At 42.9% G+C, this 16,315-nt stretch overlaps 1 long non-coding RNA gene across 1 annotated transcript in view; it reads left to right on the forward strand.

Moving 5' to 3' along the window:
• The first annotated feature begins 5,306 nt into the window (after nucleotides 1–5,306).
• LOC102382583 overlaps nucleotides 5,307–16,315 on the forward strand; it is a 21,168-nt gene continuing 10,159 nt past the window's right edge. Inside the window, exons 1-2 of the long non-coding RNA XR_324823.2 lie at nucleotides 5,307–5,382; nucleotides 5,538–5,668. This is a non-coding gene — a long non-coding RNA (uncharacterized LOC102382583). The remainder of the gene's footprint in view (nucleotides 5,383–5,537; nucleotides 5,669–16,315) is intronic.

Genomic DNA, 16,315 nt, shown 5'->3' on the forward strand with positions numbered 1-16,315 from the left:
GGGTGCGGGTGCGGGTGGTGGGCCGCCGCCTCCGGCCCGGGTTAGGACAGTTGCAGAGGAGCTGGCCCGGCCGAGGACGCGCGTCTCCGACGCGGAGCCCGGCTGCTCGCTGCCCCTCACACCTCGCCCATGCCCCCGCCTGGGAGCTCCGCTGCTCCAGCTTGCCTACATGGCTCAATAAAGCCAGATCCGCCACGCGTGCCCAGCCCCATGTCAGCCCCGCCACAGGGGAAAAGGGATTACCACACAACTGGGGAATCGTGCAATAAATTGACACCGGCTGCAGGTGCAAAGTCATTATCGCACCACAAAAAATGACTCTCCAGCTATAAAAAAGAGCCAGCGGGCTGTAAAGGGAGCGCTTGAAAATGTCGCTGGTTTCTATCAAGCTTTCATTTGAACATTTGCAGGGCCCCTAGTCAGGGGGTCATTTCAAGTCCCTGCTGCGTGTTACGTATATTATACAATTTGCTGGGGAAGCTCCCAAGATATTTAGACTGGCTGCACGTGTTAGGTAACGGTCACGCAACTGGTCAGTCATGCAGTGAATTCAGGCCAGCCACGCATGCAAAGTAAGACCGGTCATCAGGACAAAGTAATTGTCACACGATGAACTGGTCGGCTGAACAATACATTTAGACCAGCCACGCATGCAAAGTGAGATGGGCCACAAGTGCAAAGTAATTGTCATACACTTAATGGGGCAACTGCACAATAAATTTAAACACATGCAAAGTAAGACCAGCTACCAATGAAAAGTAGTTGTCACACAATGAACTGGTGAATTGCACAATACATTTTGACTGGCCACAGATGCAAGGTCATTTTCACACCATAAAATGACTATCCCCATATAAAAACAGCCAGCTGGCCACAAAGTTAGTGCTCGAAAATGTGTAACAACTCTATAGCTGGTTTCCCTCCAGTTTAAATTTGAACATGTAGAAGGGCCCTCAGAGTCCATTAGGAAGTTTGCTTGGGGACATTTTCTTTCCTTTCATTCCCAAAATGCTGCACATCAAATCTCAGTCATTTGTACCCAGACTCAGAGCTTCATTTATTAAGCAAACGTGTTGGGGTGAAATCTCGCTCGTAAAGCTCATTCTTTTTCATTCTCATTTTATATTGACTCTAGCAATTTGGATTGTACACCCTATTTCAGCAACAGTAGGCTGGCCAGAAGAACCAGTTCCTAATATACTGGCATTTCAGGAATCTTTTCAAATCATTTCAGTGGAATGCTTTCCATAAATATGGGAAGAAAAAGCACATAAAAAGAATGCAAAATATTTCTTTGCTAATAAAGCAGAGTTATAACCTCTTTCTGAGGACACAAACGAACAAACCCCCCCTGATGAAAACCAAGCAACCACTTCCTTAAATTTCCATTCTTCTCTTTACGAGTTAGGAAGGAAAGCAAAATTGAAGGAACTAGAATAGTGGTTCCCAAACTCTGACAGATTGCACACCACCAATTTAAAATGATACGACCTTAATTACTACTAGCAAATTTTTGTCATATAAAGTAGTTATAATACATCTGTTAATGTGTAGCACTGACAGGTTGTCTGCGTATTACTGGTGGTACACATACCACAGATTGGGAACTGCTAGACTAGAAGATTTGGGCCTTTTGCAAAGTTATCACAGATTTTTTGATGCTTGGTAGGGGTTTTTACTCATGTAATGATGTGAGAATCTTGGCTTTGTAAAAAAAAATTAGTCTCTAACACTCGGGATTTGGAAAAAGCTTGAAAGCATGAACCCTTATAAAAAGAACCACACATTTATTATGTTTCAATATAATGTGATTCTTATTGGCAAGCTCATGCTTTTGGGGATGATTATTGATTTCAAACAGTTTGGAGCAACATGCTTAATTGAGGATCAGTTACATTTTATTCATAGAGAAGGAAGTAAAATCAGATCACAGTGGTTTCAGTTAAATTCTGAGTAGCTGAAACAGTAGAGTCACTCCAAACTTACACTGGCACAATTTATATAATTTATCTTTACCCTTACACCATCAGGAGAGTCTAGTATTATAGCTGAACCAGTTCATAAGTTTTAAGGTGATGACAACAATTACCAGAAAATTATTCACTGGAGCTCAAAGACATTACCATTAGAACCCTTGCAGTTTTCATATATTTTCCTTACATTGATGTAGCCTTTTGGATAGCTGCCTTTTTTAACTAAAATAATTTCAGAGCTACAGTTTGTAGCAGATTCCCTTCCACGTGTAGTTTTAAAGGCCAATTTGATCTCATTTCCTAAGCAACATACCTTTTTCATAGGTCTCAGAATACTTGCTGTCTATTTCCATATATCCCAGGCCTCCAAGAGAAAAAGAATGGCCCTTACTTGTTTAACGAGAAACTAAAACTTGCAGGAAACAAATGCAATATCTCCAAACTATGTTTAAAATAAACAGAAGTCCCCCAAACCAAAATAAAGAGAGTACAGAACTAGCTTGACCCCTGCAAACTGCCACCTCATTAGCTTTGTGTTCAGTTTCCTACCCCAAACCCGTTGTCATTCATGCTAGTCTAGATCTTCTGCCAGAGAACATGTTTTGTTTTGTGACCCCACCACTGCAAAGATATGTTCATATATGCTGAATTTTTTAAGTCAATCTTTGCAGGACTGTTGTATATGCAGTACTTTCAAGCAAGGCTCAGGAACTCTAGATTTTACTACAGTATGAACACGAGAATAGTTCTTCAAATCAAAAACTGTTATGTACACTACAAACAAGGAACTCATCCTCCAGGTTATTCTGAATTACAAAAGCATAATTGCATGCAGAGGCTAACTGGGAAACTCCACAATCTGAGCAATGGAGGTGCATGGGACACTACTGACTGCTGTGCTGCAAGTGGCAACAACATGGCTGGTCACCAGCTGCAGCAATGGCTTTTTCTACACCCCACCCAAGTTCAATGGTGTCTGGGACTGCCTACCCTGTCACCCCCTCACCCCCCATCAATTATACTACTGATTGTATATTTAAAAGGCTTGAATGTATGAAATATTTTTACAGAACATTTCTTACAGGGTCTGCAATTGTTTAGGCTCCTGTAAACCTAGGTTTAAAAATACTGCTCCCCAGGAAACTAGTTGCTATTCTTTCCCAGCTGGCCATTATTTCAGGCTTAATATGGGGGCTAGTGAGCTTATGAAGGGGTAGCCTATAAAACTGGAGGGGCTTGTTCCTCTAAATTCAATTTTTTGGCAAGGAGCTTAGTGCACCTGTCTTTTATTGAGAAAGGGGCTTAAGGTGAAGGAAGGAATATAATAGAAAAAATATTATGCTTCTGTAACTCATATTTCAAAGCCTTTTACAAAAGGCTGGACTGTGCCTTTAGGCGCAATCCCAAGGAAGGAGTGGTTTGAAAATTGCATCACCCTAGGAGTAGCCTCAAAGAGTGGTGGGCTTCAGAGACACCAACCCCCTCTTCTTCCCCGTCAGAAGGGAAGGAGGTTAGAGTGTTAGATTTGGCTGTTTGGTGACCTGGGTTCAGTTCCTTGATCTGCCACAGATATGTTGTACTTCACTTATATGCTTGCCAGATAAGTGAGTGATTCACTTCATAAGCTTACTTGCCCCCTATTAAGTTTTCAATAAAGGCTAGTTGGAAAAGGATAGCACCTAAAAGTTTCTAGGGGAGCAAAATTTTAAAACTTAGGTATTGCATAATGCAAAGCCAAGCCCAATTTCTTAGATGCTGTTAATCAGTGCTTCTTAAAAGGTAACCTACACATAGATTAAGTACATGGCATCTTTCAGCCTACCAATTTACTTAGTAATTGCACCCTGGTTAATTGCCTTCTAATTGTAATTCTCTGCGTTGTAACTAAGCAGACTCCATTTAACTAGCCAGAAAGGGGAAGCATCTGTCAAAAGGCTGCTGTTCCAAGCCTTGGACATAAGGCCCAGTTAGTTATTTACAAGGTTGCTCTGCTTTCTCATTTTTAAAGCTACTAATAACAGTCATGCAACTGATTAGCTCCTTCTGTCATTTTCATGGCTTCTAGTAGCAATTCCAAAATTATTAGAAGGCTTGAGAATGAGTCAGTTCCATGGCTATTCACGCTACATCATTATGGTACTTAAGGAACCTTGCTTAAAGCTCTGTCACTGTTGGGGTATTAACCCTGAAACTATTAAAAATGTTGGACTCTAGTCAGCTTTAAGGCTGCTGATACTGCAGAGCTGCTAATACTACAGACAATGCTCCTGAGGTATACAATGCTGTCAGAGCTGTATCTTAATACGCATTCTTCCCGTTAAGTTTGGATAGGCTGTTCTCTGGTTTCAGGGGACAGGGCAAGGAGCAGTGTTCTGAAATTGCAGCAAGGGGAATGTAGATTGGATACAAGGAAGAACTTTCTCGCTATGAGAATGGGAAAACATTGGAACAGGCTACCCAGACAGGTTGTGGAATCTCTATCCTCGAAAGAGGTTTTTAAGAGAAGGTTAGACAAACATTTGGCTGGGATGGTTTAGTCATGGTTAATCCTGCCTTGAGCAGGGTGTTGGACTCGATGATCTCTCTGAGGTTTCTTCTAGCCCTACTTTCCTGTGATTCTAACTGCATAGGCCAGATAAGTGTGTAGCCGTTTTTTTTGGTTGTATGCACTATAAAAAAGAGGCTATGCACTTTGAGGGAGCTCAGGGAACTGTTGCATAAAGCTATCAGCCTACAGTGATGATTTGTACTCTAATTCTGGCACTTTCCCCCCTATTCAGAAGTATGGTGCTCATCAGGTATCCCCACTGATATCTTTGGGGCCTATCCACAGGGTGAAGTGCTGGTCAGACTGAGCAGGGGGAGCAGGACAAAGTAGTAGTGACTTGAAAATAATCCAACCAAACAGCCATAAACCCTCAACATTGTGAAGAACAGCACCTGACAAAAGCATGTATTTTACTGAGATAGTGTGCTAGGCTTAGACTCCACTACAAAGTTTCGATGGCAGAGTCTGAGTTCTTTGTAGTGTGTTAACAAGCTTCTCCATAGTGGCAGATGTCTTCTTTCTGCTGGTAGAGTTAAATCACCTGTGCTGATCAGAATAAGGGTTCTGGATTTGTCTGGCAGTTGTGAGAAAACATATGTTGACACCCCTGTGCTTTGTGCAAGCAGGCATAGCTCCTTTAGCAACTTGTGCCTTCCCATTCGAGAGTGTGAATGTGTGCTGGCAGAAAAGCAAGCTTAGACAGGTCTCAAGAAGTGACATTCTCTAAACCCTTCAAAAGCTATCAGGGATTCTTATGCCTTATTCTAGATATTTCTAAAGGGCCACCCTGAAGTGAGTGGATGAGCTCTAGCTTCGTTGTGGGATCTGGTACTGTAGCAGTGGCACTGATTTTGAACTCAGGTACTAGTATGTCCACATCTTTGTGTCTAGAAACAATAGTGCTGCCAGAAATAGCAATGCTGAGCAGTTTATTTAGTACTGTAATGAGTTTCCAAGCTGTTGTCCACGAAAGGGAGTGGTTGCTTGCTATCACTAACTACCATAATCTATGGTAGGTTTGCTGCTTTCTTCAAGCCTAAATGAAGGGGATTTGTAGCTAAGTCTACTGGACTTTGATGCAGTACCAGCATGTTCGTTGGACCTATGTACAGTACATGGAGGAGGAGGATTGGATGAGAATTAAAAGGTACAAAGTTCACATTTAATTTGAAGATTTTTCCTCTGCACTTAAATGTGAGAAACTGTTCCTGTGGTTTCAGGTATAAAATGTCATACTTCATAAGGAGAGTGTGTTTTAAATCTCAGCCAGATATGAAATACCATGCCACACTCCACTTCTTTCTGTTAAAAAGTAAAACCCCCAATTGATGTCTTATGAAATAATTTGTTCAATAAAATTAAAGCTTCCAAAAATTGACTCCATGGTACATGAACTCCTGATGCCCTGTCATTAGGAACCAGCTGGTAGTGATATATCTATTGATTTTATATTGTATTGACTACTGCTTATCAACATTCAGTGACTTCTTTATTTAGGATGTCACTCCGAAAGATATCTATCACCATGATATTAAAGTCAGTACAGATTGCAATTAACATACACCAGATGTTTTTTGTGAGAAAAAAATAGAACTAGGGATTGAACCTAGACCTCTGGCTATTATCCAAATAATTTGTTAGCAGAGGTTTTGGAATACTAGTTGCTTTATCATTTGGCTTCAGTCAGTATTATCTGTAATAATACAGTTGATCAATAAGGCGGATAAGGGGTCACTACTACATTACATAGTAAAACAAGTATTAGAAACTAAATAGTTTTATGCCAATCTGTGCAACACAAAAGAGTTATTTTGTGCAGTGATTTAAACGGCTACACACTATTTTATTTCAATCCATTTAATGTAAGCAGACACTATAACAATTTTTGCTTTTAGTAGTCACTGGACAGCACATCCAATGTATACTTTCCTCTTAGTGTTTGTGATAGACCTGAGGGCCGGATTCAGCTGTTCTTTTTCTATTTGAGTACTGTATTGTGTCAGTCTACAAGACCCCAATCCTGAATGATCACAGATGCTAAAACTACAATTAAGTTTTTTGTTAATTGTCATAATTCATAGTGTCCATAATTTTCTCATTGACACTTCTTGAGGTAGAAAGATAACTGAGTCTGTGGATCCTGTAAACAGTAAGGAAACAAGAAATGTGTGTACAGTTGGGGGTGCCTGCCAGGTCAGAAATTTGGTGATGGGAGCTGCAGCAATTAACATTGACAAATTCCAGCCTCATGGAGCAGATGATATGTCTCTGTGCTCCAGATCCAGACTGTGGACCAGCCCCATACCACTCATCTGGCCTGCTGGGCCACATAAATTGGGTACCACTGTATTATGAGCTACAGTATCATTTGAAATTCTATGTGCATCATTTCTCTTATACTCTTGCTTATTCTTAGTATAATGATTTAGAAATTTGTTCTCGAGTTATGTGAGGCAAGGATTCTTGTAAGTGATATCTTTTATTGGACTGATTAAATGGTTGGATAAAGTTAGACAAACTTTTGAATGCAAGGCATTCTGCATCAGGTCACTTCTCTTGAGTTAGTAACTTACACAGAGTATTTTCTGGAAATCATTCTGTAAATGTTGTCAGTCCCATTTTGTGCAGAGTTGGGTGTGGTTAAAGGTGGAGGAAAAAGGTGAGGAAGGCTTGTTGGAAGCAAAGCTACATTCACAGTATAGTAAGTTTGTAAAAAAATTTCTGAAATAAGACTCAGTGGGCTAAATATTCCTTGTTAATCTTAAGCATCTTTAAGTGTGCTGGGATTATCGAATATAATACTGGGTCCAATATATTTCCCAATAATGTGGTTTTAGAATCATCCTTTTAGAATGAGCACTACTGCAAATTTTGCTGGTATGAGGGTATCATGTGAGCTGCCTTAGATGAGATCCAAATTCTGGAGCTCCGTGGTCAGTCTTTGAAAATACTCAAATGCCTTCAGCAGTTTTGGACACACACGACCTAATTCTAGCCTCAGACACAGGGGTGCAGTTACCATTGTATTCAGTCTAAATGCTTTACACTGATGAAGATAAGAAAAGGCTTGACTGGGATAAAGAGACATAGAGAGAATCCACAGTCTCACTAGGCTGGTGAAATCTAGAGATAAAATATAACAGCCTTAGGGTTCAGTTTGTTAGAAAAACCTCTCACAGCATAAACTGCATTGTATTTTATTCTGTATATTTGAATATGTAACTAAGGGCAATGAAAATGGGTAGGTACCGGTATCCCTAATGGTCACGCTAAGTACAGACAGTCAAAAAGCTTGAGGCTGAATCAATTCAATCTTTGCAGCTTAGTCTAAACTGTATGGATTGAACCGATAAGCAAGTGAACAGACAATTCACTTTTGATTCTGGAAATGAAGCCACATGCCTGCAGTGGCCCAGGCCAGAAGTCAGAGGGTGCTAGAGCATGGCTCCCTGCTCGGCTGGAGCAGACAGCTTGGGCCAAGGCTAGCCTGCCCACAGTGCAAAGACAGGTGTGTGAGGAAGGTACAAAGCATCCTGGGACACTGGGGAACTGTGGGTTAACTTGAATCTGGAGGGGATCTGGGACAGAAGTTCAATAAATGGATTTAACCCAAATCATTTAAGTCTGATACTACATTCATTTAGGTTTATCTTAAACTGGTTTTGGCACCCTGAACTTCTATTGTGTTTCAGATTTGAATCAGTTTCCAATCACTTATACTGATTTATATGTAACTTCTGTCCTTAGACTTAGAGTTGGGCGGGGAAGGGAGGTTGGCTCTGGCCAATGTGAGGCTCCCTCTGACTCTAGGCTGCACCTGTTTCAGACACAGCAAAAAAACTAGCAGCTCAGTAAGAGGGCTAGTGTGACAGCTTTAAGTCACCCATCCATCCTGAAGTTTTGTTGCTTCAGAAGAGGCTCTTGGAGCAATTTAGTAGGGCTGTGTGAAATTTCACCGGTTGTTTCGTTTTGACACTGTTTCGACTCGTTTTTAGCTCAAAACAGCAAAATTGAAATGATACAAAGGGCTTCAAAACAGCCTCAAAATGAAATGATGGCAGTCAAAATGTTTTGAAAGTTTCGAAATGTTTCGAGTTTCGAAGCAGCCTGGCTGAATTCCCCTCCCAAGTGTTGCGATTGGACTGGGGAAGGGAACTCAGCTCGGTTGAGTTCCCTTCCCCAGCCCAATTGAAACCTTGAAACAGCATTGAAACAGCAAAATTGTTTCCATGAAACAGAATGAAACAGTGTTTTCAAAACAAAACAAAACACGAAACGAAGCACTGTTCTGTCAAAAAGTTGAAATGGATGTCAAAGCAGAATGCTGCTGTTTCACATAGTCCTACAATTTAGCTAGTCCCAGGAGCTGTTTCATTTAAAAGAAACAGTGCTGCCCAACATTTCTGCAATGTTGAATGCTGTGTCCGCATCTCTGGCATGTGCCTTCCATTCTCCAACTCCACCCTGTATGATGGAATTGGCAGGAATGTATTCAGAGGGCAGCCCTCAGGGCCATCACTGAAGTGTCTGTTGCAGAACAATGCTTCTTAGGTTGGTTTTGGGTTTATTTAGGTCCTGTGGTCCTGCTCTGGTCCTTTGAATTTGTGCAAAGGGATTGATGGGAAGTGGAAGTCACCATCTCTGTGTACCATAGTTCATTCATTTATACACTGATCTTTCCCAACCTCAGAGAGAGCCTCACAGAATTTAGAACTAGAGTATATCACTCTTATTCAAATTAAGTAGTACTACATGAATGGTCCCATGAGCTGTAGTCAGATAATCCACACACACACAAAAAACAATAAAAAAATATGGTGAGTAAAGGTGGCAAGATCCATTCCTGGTTTAATTAATTATTGTAAAATGATTTGAAATTGTTGTGTGATAAGTGCTAAAACAGAAATTATGATGATTAGAAGGGGCTGAAAATTTCAAATTTAAATTTTTTGATGAAAAAATGTAATGACTAGGGCTGTGCAAAGCTTTGAGTGCTGATTCGATTTAGAGGAGATTTGGCCCGATTCAGCCTGAATCAAATCATGAGACCAGTTAAAAGGTCCAAATCGATTTGAAGCTCTCCAAATCAATTTGGAGAAGATTCAGAGAGTTTTGGAGATTTGGGCAGTCCCTGTATTGGTAAGTAGGGGGTGGGCCAGGGAAGGCTGAAGATGGGGGGAGGGGGCCATGGGGCTGCTCCCCCAGCCCTCCTGAGTGCCCCCTGACCCCCGCCTGCTCTCCCAGCCCCCACCATGGCTGCCCTGCCTGGCCGACCCCAGCTCCTGGCTCTTTAAAAAAAGAAGCCCCCACTTACCGGCTGCTGCCAGGTGGGGGGGTGATCCCTGCTGCCCCCCACTGCCCCGTGCTGCATGGGGGGCTCTACCACAAGCCCCCCAACACCCACTCACTCACCCAGCCCCCCCTATGGCTGCCTCACCTGGCCCAGTTCCCAGCTCTTTAAAAAAAAAAAGCCCCACACTCACTGGCTGCTACAGCAGCCTCAGGGCTTCTGGAGGCTTGTTGCAGAGTCCCCCATGCAGCGTTGGGCAATGGGGGGGAAGTAGGGGTTGCCCCCCCCCGGCAGCTGCCAGGAAGTTGGGGCTTTTAAAAAAAAACCCCAAAACATCTGGGAGCTGGGCCCGGGAGAGCAAGCTGGGGATGGGGGCTCATGACAGAGTCCCCCATGCAGTGCAGGGCAGTGGGGGGCAGTGGGGATTGCCTCCCTCCCACCTGGCAGCAGCCGGTGAACACCGGGCTTTTTTTTTCAAAGAGCCGGGAGCTGGGGCTGGGTGGGGCAGCCATTGGCGGGGCTGGGAGAGCGGGCGGGGGATGGGGCCAATTCAGAGATTTGGCCGATTTGGTGGCAGCCGAATCTCTGAATCTGATTTGGCTAAATCGATTCAGATTTGAATCACCAAATTGAATCATGTCCCCCAAATTGGCCGAATCCAAAGTGAATACTAGCCGCTTTGCACAGGCCTAGTAATGACAGTTTTTGCAGAATACACTAATATTTTTGAGACGTTTGAACAGCACAAGAAAAACTGAAACCATTTTGATATTCTGTTTTCAGCAGTAGGTTTACTAGGGATGGCTGAGTGGGGCACTAGCCCCTGGCACCAATTTAGAAGAGGCACCATAATCACTCCCCTACCTCCCTCAAGTCTGCATTCTGGCAGCAAAAGCACCTCTATAGTGTTGCTTTTGCAGCAACATCCAGGTGTACTAACAATAGGCTGCTGCTGTAAGAGCAACAGCTGGGATTGGGCAGACCACGAGGAGACTGTAGCAGGGGACTCTCCCCAGCATAGGTAAGATATCTACATAGCCACCCCCTGCCCCAGAACTCGTACCCCTCTGGTACTCAGCAGCACCTTCTGTAGGCCCCTTTCTGCTCTCTGAACCTGTGTCCCTCCAGCACTCTCACTGACTTCTGCCCCTCCCACAGGGTTTTCCTGGCTTGTTACGCCTCTGGTTCTCTGTGTTTCTTTTGTTGGTTTTGTTTCTTTATCTGTTACCCTCTTTTTTTAATGGCAAGAAAGGGAGAAGAGGACAAAATCCTGAATCAAAAAGGAAAAAAAAAGTTTAGTTTTGAAAAGAAACAAAAATGTTTTTATGGTTTAGAAAACAAAAACAGGGTCATTGAAATATTGGGACCTTTCACCTTTTTTCAAAGAAAATTCCATACATTCTAAAATTTTTATGAAAAAAAATCCAGCTGCTTCTAATTGTTATAGCTCTTGAAGATTTTATTTGAGCTAAGGATTGCCTGTGACAGGATGTGCATGTTCAACTCATATCAAATATTGAAGGCTTAGAAGGGGGGAAAAAGACAATTTTTGCTGCTGTTCCAGCTAGAAATGAATGCTGGGTCATGAAATCTAGGTCTGGAACAGGGTGGGGAAAACCATTTGGAGCTTTGGAAAGTGCATGAAAGTTCTGGATCCAAAGGTCATTTCTCATTTGTATGCATCTTAAATGAGAACACATTTTTTTCAAAAAAGATGTATATTCAAATAGAAAAAATGTGTTAAAACATAGAAAATTAAAAACACACTATTACATTGGAATAATGCATTAAATACTGAACTTATATGAGCTAAAGCTCAGCAAAACTGAAACTCAGTTTAGTTTTTCTGCCTCTGTGCCTGTATGTGAATGTATTGATCATGTCCAGTTCTATGGATATATGGCCATAGACATGTGCGGGCTGGCTCCCGGTCCCGTCCTCGCCGGGCGTGAGCCGGGCCCGTCTATGTGCACGCAGGCTGTGGCCGGCAGCCCGGGCACACGGGGCCGGAGAAAAGTCGCGGGGTGGAGTAGTACACTTGAGCTAGAATCAGTCACGGAGGCGTAATGGTTGATTGAAAAGATTATTTACTTACACCGGAGACGGTCGCGGTGCAGGCTGGACAGTTTCCAGGTTCAGCTCCGCTTCAATCCTCGTTGGAGGACTCTAAACTCGGTTCCCAGGATCCTCGGAGTGTTTCAGACTCCGTGGTTTCGATAACTGGGTTCTAGGGTAGGGATTCGTCTGGGCTGCAATCGGTGACGGGGAGAGGCTAGAGGCCGTCGGTGAGTGGTGCCCCGGAGTTTGCTAGGCTCCGGGGGTTCGGCAATTGGAGCCTCTATCGCCTTCTTAAGAAAGACGCGCTGGGTTCGAAAGGACCCACAGCGCTTAGAGATCCGTCTCTCTTTCCGTCTTTCTCTCCAACTTGGGTGGAAACCACCCAAGCCTTTTGTACGGCTAGCAAGCCAATAGCTAGCCGCCACGTGTGCCTAAATTAAGACCGGCCAATAATGTGGCTCAAATCTCAATACAACTGGCAGGAACTCCTTTGCAGCGTGCATCACTGTAATGCAAGAGTAATGCACAATGCAAAGAAGACTACAGAACAGTGAATTATATTCTTCTGCACGCGGGTTCTCTATAACAACGGAACACTCTGTCATGCAAAAGAGCTGCAATTCGGCGGGAACATAATTTAGCGGTGCCGAAGCACACACAATCGAAAAATCCACAACTTTGGGTTATGACAAGACATAAGTGTAAGCAATATTATATGCAAAATCCAGTATCTACAGGTTTCATCCTGTTGAGAGTTCCAGTATTGATAACAGCCATTGAGAAGCTGGCTTTGATTTTAAAAACACACACACATAGGCTTGACTAATCTAAAACAACAGTGCAAGGGTTAACAGCCTAACCAGAGTTGAAAGAACAATGTACACTACCCCCGCAGTGGAGAGCCCCTCTGTACGTTTCATGTGCGTCACTTCCAGATGGAAGCTAATATGAATATTTTCCTCCTCATGGTTCAAGTTTATGTTCTATAAATAAAGCAACAGTGTGAGAAAAAAAAAGAATAACAAGGAGCTATAGTTTTTATGTTCCAGTGGCAGGATGTTTTTTGATTATCCTGTTTCTTGTAAACACTGAGACAGCTTTTGTATCACAGATGCCAAGGAGACTGGGGCTCATTGTTTTAACACCTGCTGTCCCTTAAAATGAACCTAGCATAAGCCATTGATAAAATTCAGATTCAGAAACCTTCAGTGCAGACTGACCTATCACGGATAATTTGATAAAACCCTTGAGAGTCTAACATCCGTCCAGTTTTCATTATATTTGATTTGGGGTGGGGGTGGGGAAGGGAAACCTCTTTTTTTTTTTTTGTTCCTTGTTCACACAATAGTTATACAAACAATGCTTTGAGGCTGCAAGGTGTCAAACAGTGAGAAATATAAATGATAACTATATTTATGGTATCATAACTATGCTAGGATTGAGCCAAATTTATGAATGAAGCCACCAGTTGCATGTTTTCCTGGACCAGCTTTGGCATCATGAGACAAAATGAAAATTGTCATTTAAAACAGTGTGATAACTGTGTACGTCTATAATTTACATGTTCTCTTTGCAGTTAGACCCATGCAACCCCCCCCATGGTTAGTGTCATAGAAGTAAATGAAGGCAATATTTTCACTTTACTACCAACTTAATTAAATCCTGCAGGTGCAGGAATGTGCTTTATAATACAACATACAGATTAATCCAGATTAATTCTAAATGTGTGCATCTACACATGCAATTAATGCAATGCAATAAGGTCAGGAATACTTTGAGCCAGAGTACACTGCTCCTGGGTGCAGCACCTACATGTGCACCTAGGACAGCAGCACTTTGAGCTGGGGTGGTGTATGCCCAGGCTGGCAGCAGGTTTACAGGGTCAGCTCTGGGTGGAGGTGTTGGGAGGTGGAGGGACTGGCTGGGGCACAGAAGTGCCTAAAGTGCAGAGGAATGTGGCTAGTCAGCAGGCAGGAATCTTGTCCACTGCTGCCTGGGCTGACCGGGTGCAATTTACACCTGTGGTCACCATCTTCATGTGTGTTTCACTGCAGTTAATTACTGTGCTGTGAGATAGTACTGCCCCCGACGGTACTGTGGTATGAAGGATTTAATTCATTTACTGTACCCTAATACCAGCACATGGAGATGGTGATGCTTTACTGTGGAGCTAATTAGTCTGTTCCACAGTAAAGCACACGTGTAGATGCACCCAATGAGCAGTAGAGCTTCCTTATGGATCTGTTTTGTAGTATCAGAAAATACATAATAGTAATTATTATTTTATATGATAGTGTATTTATTTATATAGCTATTTTTATGTTGTTTTGCACATTGTGCAAAGTATTCAGCTCTGAGTTGCACCATGGCAATTAAATGGAGCACTGGTATTACGGGAAGGAGGAAAAAGTTAGAAGAGGGACATCAGGTCAACATCCTGTTTTTATAAACAGCTCTATGGGAACTTTATAAACCAACTATATATCTCAATCAAACTGTTTGGTTAGGCCTGAAGAGTAAAGTCAGTGATATGTTTAGGATATGTTCAAGTTCATTCTAGGGTTGTATTCCTTTGGCTTCTCCGTAGGCAAACACTGTATTTGTTTAATTCAAATAGCTTCAGTTAAATCTGTGCACCATTTGGGCCTACACTCTCCGGTTTAACACTGGCAATATAGGTTTAAGTTTTGCCTATAAATTTGCAGAAGCATGATAAACCACTGCAACCCCAGCCTAAAACAGTAAATGTCCACCTGCAAAATTACACGAGGCAAGCTAAGTCAATATAAAATCTCCCCCTACAGTAAATCAGCATTACTATGTCTTGCTTTTGAAAACTCATCTAACTTTATCACATCGACATAGTTGGTCCAATAAAAGATATCACCGTAAGAAATCCTTGCCTCTTGTACTACTCTGAATGAAGACCAAGCCTTAGTTTAAAAGATCCTATGTTACTTCCTGATAAAAGGCAAAACCTGTGTCCAAAGCAGAGAGTAGGTTCTCAAGGAATTCATAAGCACAGCTTGTCTGTGCACATGCTTCCTGCATGTTCTCCTTTCCTTCCTCACTTCCCAGGGTTTAAAGCAAAGCATTAGAGCTGTGGGAGCTGCTATAATTTAACTGAAGAATGGTTCTAAAGCCTGCAGGGATGAACCTCTTCTTCTTTCAGACTTACCTGCCACATAGACTTGCCCCCAGCCAATGTATTACATTTATACCACAATTAAAGTGTTAATTGCAGCGTAAATATGTGCCCTCAATTTAAAGCACCATAAAATGGGGAATGAGCTATAAAATTGTTCCACATATAAGGTAGAACATTTTTATGGCTTGTTTGTATGATGCTTTAAATTAACATATAGTTGGTGGCTGATTGTTGGCCCAAGGGCTTCTGCAGCCAAGGACTTTAAACCCTGCACTGGGCAGTCCTGACTGGCTGGGGACTTTAAAACCCTTGCCAAGCAGCAGTGGTTAGGCAGCCTGGGGCAGGTGAAGCAGAGGTTCCCGGCAGGGAGGAGCAAGGGCTTCCATTCTCTGTGGACTTTAAACACCAAGCCAAACAGCTCTGACTGGGCTGCTTAGCACAGAGAAGCAGAGGCTCCTGGCTAAGGCGAGCCTTTGGTTTCCTTTGCTAGGGTTTTTAAACCCCATGTGGAGCAGCTCTGGCTGGCTGGATCCAGAACTGCACCAGAAGCTGTCAGTGGACTCAGCTGATCTCATTCTGAATGACAGCTACTGATGCATCACAGGATGTCTGAAACCTACCAGCCTAAACAGTGTGTATATGCTGTCTGGCATCACTCCATCTGACATCACAAGAGCACTGGCCAGCAGAACAGAATGATCAAGACTAACTGAAGAGGTAAGATAACCCACTGCAGGACCATCCTGTAGCACACAAATGTCCAAAGTCATGTAGGAGCTTCCTCACCAGTACCCAACGCCTCGATCCCACACCCAGCGAGCTATAACTATAGATGTGGAATGAGAGGCTGAAGAAAATACCTGACAGTGAAAAAATGTACATTCTAGCAGTCAAGTCCTTACCACCAGGGGCTGATGAAACATGGCAAAGGTGGCAATGTCTCAATCGCCTATGTACTAGGCCTGTGTGAAGCAGCTAGTATTTGCTTTGGGTTCAGATTCGGCTGATTTGGGGGACAGTGATTTGATTTGGTGATTCAAATCACTGTCCCAAATCAATTTAGCTGAATCTGATTCAGAGATTCGGCTGTCACTGAATTGGCCGAATCTCCAAATCGAATAGGCCCCATCTCCCTCCCATTCTCCCAGCCCTGTCAATGGCTGCCCCGCCTGGCCCCAGGGTCCTGGCACTTAAAAATAATAATAATAAAAAAAAAGCCCTGTACTCACTGGCTCCTGCCAGGTGGGGGGGCAACCCCCGCTTCTCTCCACTGCCCCGCGCTGTGTGGGGGGGCTCTG

This window comes from Alligator sinensis, unplaced genomic scaffold (genome assembly GCF_000455745.1).
Source record: "Alligator sinensis unplaced genomic scaffold, ASM45574v1 scaffold205_2, whole genome shotgun sequence".
In the NCBI taxonomy this organism is placed as follows: domain Eukaryota; kingdom Metazoa; phylum Chordata; order Crocodylia; family Alligatoridae; genus Alligator; species Alligator sinensis.